The sequence below is a fragment of the Miscanthus floridulus genome, chromosome 7 (assembly GCF_019320115.1).
Source record: "Miscanthus floridulus cultivar M001 chromosome 7, ASM1932011v1, whole genome shotgun sequence".
Lineage (NCBI taxonomy): Eukaryota > Viridiplantae > Streptophyta > Magnoliopsida > Poales > Poaceae > Miscanthus > Miscanthus floridulus.
Genome location: NC_089586.1, coordinates 86,887,208 through 86,895,067, shown reverse-complemented (window position 1 = coordinate 86,895,067; position 7,860 = coordinate 86,887,208). Strand labels below are relative to the sequence as shown.

General features: G+C 44.3%; 1 pseudogene; it reads left to right on the top strand.

Annotated features, from left to right (window-relative positions):
- The first annotated feature begins 1,860 nt into the window (after nucleotides 1–1,860).
- On the top strand, nucleotides 1,861–5,708 carry LOC136463698 (serine/threonine-protein kinase Nek6-like; annotated as a pseudogene).
- The last annotated feature ends 2,152 nt before the right edge of the window (nucleotides 5,709–7,860 follow it).

Below are 7,860 nucleotides of genomic sequence, written 5' to 3'. Positions count from 1 at the left end.
ATTAAAAGTAAGCCTCTAGATAGTAGTCTTTGAAGTTGATGAAATGATAATAAAGTTTGGGTTTTAAAAGAAAATGAGAAGGACAATAGCGTTATGCGAAGATCAAGAATGAAAAATTCATTTTCCACATCCTGTGAATAGATAACATTCTACTCACTAGTAGTGATGTTAATCTGTCATTAAGGAAGAAGAAGTTTTGTCCTTCAGTTTCAATATGAATGATCTTGGTGAAGCGTCATTGATTCTAGGAATCGAAATTCACCGAGATAGAAGAAAATAGGGTATTTAGACTATCGCAAAGACATACTTAGAAAAGATTCTAGAAAAATAAAGTATGCATACGAGTAAACCTACGTCTGCTCCTATAGTCAAGGGTAATAGATTTGAAAACTTTAAGTGTTCCAAGAACCGATATGAGATCGATCAAATGAACATGGTTCCATATGCTTCAACAGTTGAAAGGTTGATGAGTATACAAGTACAAGTAAGAACGTATCCTGACATAGTTTACGTATCCGGGATATTTTGACAGTAGTCCAGTCCAGATATAGATCAATGGAATGGAGTTGAGAATGTCTTGCAATTTTACAAAGTATCATAGACCTCATGCCGAGTAAGAAAGAACAAGTACTCTCAAATAGTTGAGGGTACAAATGTTAAGTCTCGACGAGATGTGTAGTGAAATCCACAGCAGTTGCTAACACTCGCAGTTGAAGTATTATTGTGAAAAAGCTTCAAAGAAACAATTATGGTGTTATCAATTATGCATACCATAGTATAGCTTGACATAAGGCTTAAGAAACAGGCAAAAGGAGGTTAAAAGAATTTGTACCCAGATTTAATAATAGTAGACAACAGCAATAACCATTTAAAGTAAGTTAACTCCTAAGACAACATGTCAAGTGTGCTGCCAAACACATTGACACTAAGTTATATGTTGTAAAGGAGAAAATCCAGAATTATTTTAAAAGCATTGAGCATATAAGTACCAAGCAAGTACTTGTGGATCCGCTTTCCAAAGGCGTACCCCCAGTGCATTCAGAGAACACACAGTCGACGTGGGTTTATGAGAAAGCCTATGATTTCTGGATACTAAGGGCCTAGTTGAGTATCTGTTTCAAAACAGCGAGGTGCATTGTAGCTGTTAAATCTAACGGTAACTGACCGCGACGATGAGGCACGCTCTATGCACTGATCTATGATAAAATAGAAAAAAGATAAAGAAAATTGAGTTTAAGTCATAAGGTGAGATCAACAGGGGAGAATGTTAGGATGATCTCCATCAGTTGGCCCAACGGTCAATTGGTCCCTTGATCAGCGCTCTGATCGGGGGCGCTCAGCCGGTTCTAAGTGGCTGATGGGCCCCCGTCGCGCAGCACTATTAAAAGAACGGTGGGAGCTGGGACACAGGATATGAGGTTCACGTGAATCGCCAGACGCTCCATCTACTTCCTAACCCTAGACCGATCGAGAGGGATGCTGCCAGCGACGGAAAATCCACCGCCGCCTCTGCGCCACCCGACGTCTACGCCGCCGCCGGACTCCCCTGCTTCTCCTTCCCCGACGCCTTACATCACTAACATGGTCATGGACGGATCATCCTTCTCCAAACCCAACGGTTAGAGATCTCCTATACCTCTTTCTCTCTGTTTCTCTCTCCCGAAGCATGTAGGGCTCCGTTCGCTTCGCTGAAAAAACAAACCACTGATTTAGTGTGAGAGAAAAACACTGTTCCGACTAAAAAAACTAAAAAATACATATTATAAAAAAAGTGAACAGGGCCCAGGTCTACTAGTTGATTCCACCCGGAACGAATACATCCTGTGATCTGCACCCACGATCCTAAGGCTTAACATCCCTCGCCACGCGCGCGCACAAATAATCACGAGGCCCCCGCGGCGCCATCATTCATTCCACTGGCGAACTCTTCTCTCCTTTCCTCACGCCACGCACACCCCCGGTCGTCAGTTCTCGCAACGGCCGCAGCAGACCACGCCGCTTCTTCTTCCTCCTCTTCCAAGCAGAGAGTCCGGACGATGGAGCAGTACGAGGTGGTGGAGCAGATCGGCCGGGGCGCCTACGGCTCCGCCTACCTCGTCCTCCACAAGGCCGAGCGCAAGAGGTGATTTCCCCATTTTCACATTCATTCACGCGTCGTCGTCGTCGTCGTCGACCACTCCCTTCTGCTCTGCTTCCTCGACGTGCTCCGGTTCCTGATTCCTCCCTCTGTTGTTTTGCTTGCCCCGCCGCCGACGCCGGCGCAGGTACGTGATGAAGAAGATCCGCCTCTCCAAGCAGAACGACAAGTTCCAGCGGACCGCTTACCAGGAGGTAACATAAGCATCCACCCTACTACACCCTTCTCCGATTCATTCACCCACCCCCACTCCAGCACCAAGCAGAGTCGGATGCCTCGCCGACCTTGTCCATGCGGCCTGCGTCCGCATATGCACCCAGCAGGACGCGGCGGCGGCGGCGGCGGCGGGCGGTTGCAGTAACAAGTAAAATAAAAAATTGTTGGTCGACGGGGCCAAAAAAAAAAGGAACGGTTTCGTCAAAAAAAAAAAGGAACTCGGTGTTTTTCTTCAAATTCGCATCCGATTCATTATTCGTTTCTGGCTGCCTTTTCTGCCGCAGATGTCCCTGATGGCAAGCCTCAGCAACCCGTACATCGTCGAGTACAAGGACGGATGGGTGGACGAGGTACAAACAAACATTCCTCCCTTGTCAAATTCAGTTCGCACAATCCTAATGAACTCCTAATCATGCTCCCCATTCCCGCCCGCACGTTGTCGCGTCGACTGCGAACTCAAAATTGGATTTATTCGGTGGTTGTAGGGGACCTCCGTCTGCATTGTCACAAGCTACTGCGAAGGAGGGGACATGTAAGCTACCACCCACCCCCAACTTCTGTGTTCCTTTTCTTTTCCTTTTTCCTTTTTAATAAGTAACTTCTGGGTACTGGTAAAAAGAATTCAGTTTTAACTGCATATATAATTGTCTGAATTACTCTCACTGGAACCACAGGGCCGAGAGGATCAAGAAGGCAAGGGGAATCCTATTCTCAGAAGAGGTAACAAACAATACTGTAACTGTGATAAGTAAATGAAATCGTGCTACTAGTAGTATTCATTAATTATTACAGCTGCACCCAATGCTCATTTCCTCTGCCTTCTTGGTACTTCCGTGATGCCAGAGGGTGTGTCGGTGGTTCACGCAATTGCTCCTTGCCCTTGACTACCTGCACTGCAACCGCGTGCTCCACCGTGATCTCAAGGTAGGAAAAAAATCGTCTGTTCCCACAGGTTCATAGGCCTATTTCGTCAGGTATCAGTGCCGCTTAACATTTTCCTCGTGTCCTGCTTCCCTGCAGTGTTCCAACATTTTATTGACAAGGGATAACAATATCAGACTCGGTAAGATGTGAAGTGCTGAATTACTGAGTCTGTCTTTATCAGATAATATGTATTTTTTTTACACGAGTGAATAATAATTTACCGTCTCTTTGACAGCTGACTTTGGGTTGGCGAAACTGCTCATGGAGGACCTTGCCTCGTCGGTAGGATTCACCCTTTTCACTCAAGCATTTTTAATGTAAATCAGTAAATAATACTGGCGAAAACACATTTCCGGTTAGGAATTAGGAAACTGAACACAACTCTTCCACTAGTCACGTTCCTACACTAAATCACAGCACGATGTTGTCACCAGTATGTCTGTATGACATTTGATATTCAGTGACATTATTTACAGCTCATGTTAACCAAAAAAAAAGTATCATGAAAGGGAAAATGCCATTCTGAAAAATAGATGGCAGAATTTCAGCATATCCCCACTAGAATCCCAATAACGTGTTAGTAATGTTTTGACATAAAACCCATAATGCCTTGTCACTGATAATTTAACATTTACAATATTTCAGGTTGTAGGAACCCCAAACTATATGTGCCCAGAAATACTAGCAGACATACCTTATGGATACAAATCCGATATATGGTCACTTGGTGAGCTCCGCATGCTACGCCTCTTAAAGTTTATTTCTGTTATTGTATTATATGATGTATGACAGTATTAAACATCTTTGGATACCTTGCTTCTTTGTACCGTCAGGTTGCTGTATGTTTGAGATTTTAGCACACTGTCCTGCATTTAAAGCTACAGTAAGTGCTGATACAACACAGCCAAATGATACAATACTTCAACATCTATACATGTGTCTTGGTCTCTTGGAAAGTCATGAAACATTTTTCCTTTGTTGTTTGTGAAGGACATGGCAGCATTAGTCAACAAAATAAACAGATCTTCAATATCTCCAATGCCCCCGATATACTCATCAGCACTGTGAGTTGTAATCTCATTTTTGTGATTGCCCAATTATATAGATTAGAAAAAATCTACTAAACTTGAGCCTTTCTTCCCCAGGAAGCAGATAGTGAAGAGCATTCTAAGGAAAAATCCAGAACATAGGCCTACTTTAAGTCTAAAAAAGTCAGTTGACTGTTTCAGTCAAGGCCTCAAGGGTCCAGACACAAGGTTCACATTCCCTGAAAAATTTACAGGCTGGGGAGCTGCTGAGGCATCCACATCTGCAGCCATATCTTGCTGAATCGTGCAACTGTTCACCGATCTATCTTCCAGTGAAGCCCAACAAAAGTAACCTGGTAGACAAGCAATCAAAGAAGCCAAGCAGTGGCAGAAAGCGAACTCTGAAAGCCAATGGATCCAATGAAACATTAGAAACTGCAGCAGAGCACACTGTTGAAGCAAGAGAAAGCTCCACGAACTTTTCAGATGTATCAACTATTGGTACCCAGGAAGCCTTGATTTTGCAAATGCCGGTGGATCTTGATGCCAGAAGCAAAGAACAGCGGAACAGTGATGTTTTATCACTTCAGCATGCAGCGGAGAACTTGATGGCGACAACTGATCGACAGATTGATGCGACCATACGTCTTAAAGCTATAAGAACCAGTAATGTAAAAGAGGAGGCCCCAGTCACTGTTTCAAATCAAAAGTTTAACGAGGCACCAATACCAAATGAGGAATTGACAATTGGAGTAGTGCAGGAACAAAAGAAGGATGTGAAGCCACGCTCTTATCCGCCAGCAAAACCAGAGGTGTGACACAACTATAACAGAGGAATCATCACCAATTAGCACACTAAAACTGGCGCATGCAGAGAGTGCACCTGCGGAGTGGGATCATCTGAACATAGTTCAGCAGAGAGCCGGTGCTCTGGAGTCACTCCTCGAGCTCTGCGCGAAGCTCCTGGAGCAGGAGAGGCTCGATGAGCTAGCAGGTGTTCTTCGGCCATTCGGTGAAGGAGCCGTGTCATCCAGAGAGACGGCAATATGGCTGACCAAGAGCTTGATGACTCCACCAAAGTTTGGAGAGTCCCCAACAAAGCTTCTGTAACAGCGATTCATTTGAGTATTTTGTTTTTCGACGAGTGCCATTTCGAGAGTGTACATAGCTTCAACAGAATTCGAGATTGCTGTGCTTACCGAGGCTTGAGCTTTATTTTTCTTGATGCATATGGTTTGCATGACAGCAGCCATTGTGACCGCTGACTATTTATTTATCGCCTTTTTTATTTATTGTACAATGTAGCATGAGCATAATGTCTGCTTCTGCGAGTGTTGGGAGAAATAATGGAAATCATGCCGACTCCATTTCTGTTTACTTAGTACGTTCATTGGAGCTGTAAATCGTTGGTCACATGTACCTTCCTCAGCCTATACCAACCGGAATTACTGAATGAATGAATCAATGGAAGCATACAGCTGCAGGTAGGCTGAAGTTGAACCAAGGAACAGGTTAGTTCTGGAATTCTGATGTCGAGTTTACTGAATTACTGCCTTGAAAGAATGCAATTCTCGTTTTCCAAGAAGTCAATTAGTTTAAACTTTAACCAAAACTATATAAAAAAATACTAACATTCCTGATACAAAATTAGTATCATTAGATTAGTCACCGAATATATTTTCATAATAAATTTATTTGGAGACATAAATATTAATATTATTTGCTATAAATTTAGTTAAACCTGAGCTACTTTGACCGGTACGGATCCGATAATTATGTTCTTTTCTGGAGCGAGTACTAGAATCCCGTGTATGTACAATAAAAAATGGGCACTGCCTCAAGATGTGATGTCACAAAGTGAACCTGTGGTGCAGAATTCCACAAGACCATCATCATATCCTGGCTGTTGGTCGGTAGGAGGCTGGCAACGGACCCTCTACATATCGAGTACTCGAGTGTGATCTTGTCTTGTCTGGATTCCTGTCTGTAGACCGAACTCCGTTTTCTGCACAGGCTTGCCACCCTTTTTCTTCAGCAACGCCGTGGAAAGGAGCCTTTGCCGTGCTTGGAAGGAAGATAAGAGGCTCTGTAGTTGGTGATTTTGCAATGCACGAGGGAATATAGGAAACGCCGCGCTCATCTGCCATCTCCTCCGTTATTATGCTTGTGCTGTACTGCCTGTGCTATGCTTCCAAGACAGGGCCAAGCTATCCTTCCCTTGTTCCCTCTAACAAGTGACAACCCATCCCATGACTGCTCCAGCGCACCAGCCACCAGGGAGGGCTGCGATCAACTTGCAGCATCCCTGGCTGCGGCTGTATGTACAATGCCCCAGAATGGATCGCTGATGCCTCGCCTTGGAACTGGAACACGGATGAGAACGCAGTCCCGTTGGCTGGCGGCGAGCCGGCGACGGCAGACGAGCCGCCCCAGCCTTGATCTCCCGGCTTGGGCCTCTGGTGAGGCAGTCGATGTTTGGTCTATTAGTAGCCCATTAGGAAGTCTGATTTCGGTCCATTGTACTAGGCCGAAGCCTAAGCATTTTGGACCATTAGGAAGTTCTGGAAACAGTTTCAAAGAGATATTCTTCCTTCCCCAGTCACGATCAAATCTGTTGCCATGAAGATTATCTCAACTAGCACACTGAAATTGGCGCACACATAGAGCGCGCCTGCAGAGTTGGATCATCTGAACATAGTTCAGCAGAGAGTCGATGCTAGTAGAGTGACTCCTCAACCTCTGCACGAATCTCCCGGAGCAGAGCAGGAGTAGATGGATTTGAGGATTTTTGTTTTTGGAGTGCCATTTCGAGAGTGCATATAGTTTCACCAGAATTCAAGATCGTCGTGCTTAATTACTGAATACGGAGGCTATCTTTACATGGCACCAGACATCGTGAGCGCTGACTACTTTTTATTGTATGTACAATGTAGCATGGGCATCCTGTCTGCTTCTACAAGTGTTCAAGAAATAATAGAAATCATGCCGATTTCATTTCTATTTGCTTAGTATGTTCATAAGATTTGTAAATTGTTGGACACATGCCTACTAACTGGAATTACTGAATGTTAAGTTAAATGGAAATATACTAGATTCAGTGAATAGCGGGAAGTTGTCTATGTACAAGGAACAGATGTTCGGAATCCTGATATTGAGTTACTGAATTAGAATACAAACTTCCAAAGTACGAATAAATTGGCGAATAATTCCCAAGATTCCTTTTTTTTTCTTACAAAGTACGTAAACCTGTAGCGCATAATTCAACAACACTATCATACCCTGGCTGTCGGGTGCTAAGAGGCTGGCAACCGACCTCTGCATTGTCTTGATTCCTGTGCGTGGATCAACCCCCTTTCGTGGACAGGCTTGTCACCCTTTCTTTCAGCAACGTCGTGGAAGGAGCCTTTGCCGTGCTTGGAAGCAAGAGGCTTCGACTCTCTGTACTTGAAAAGAGAGGGGAACGCCGCACTCATCTCCTCCGTTGGTCCATCCGAATGTCTTTCTATTGGTTTATGCGCGTGCGCATGTTCAGCGAAAAGATTAGAGCTTTTTTAC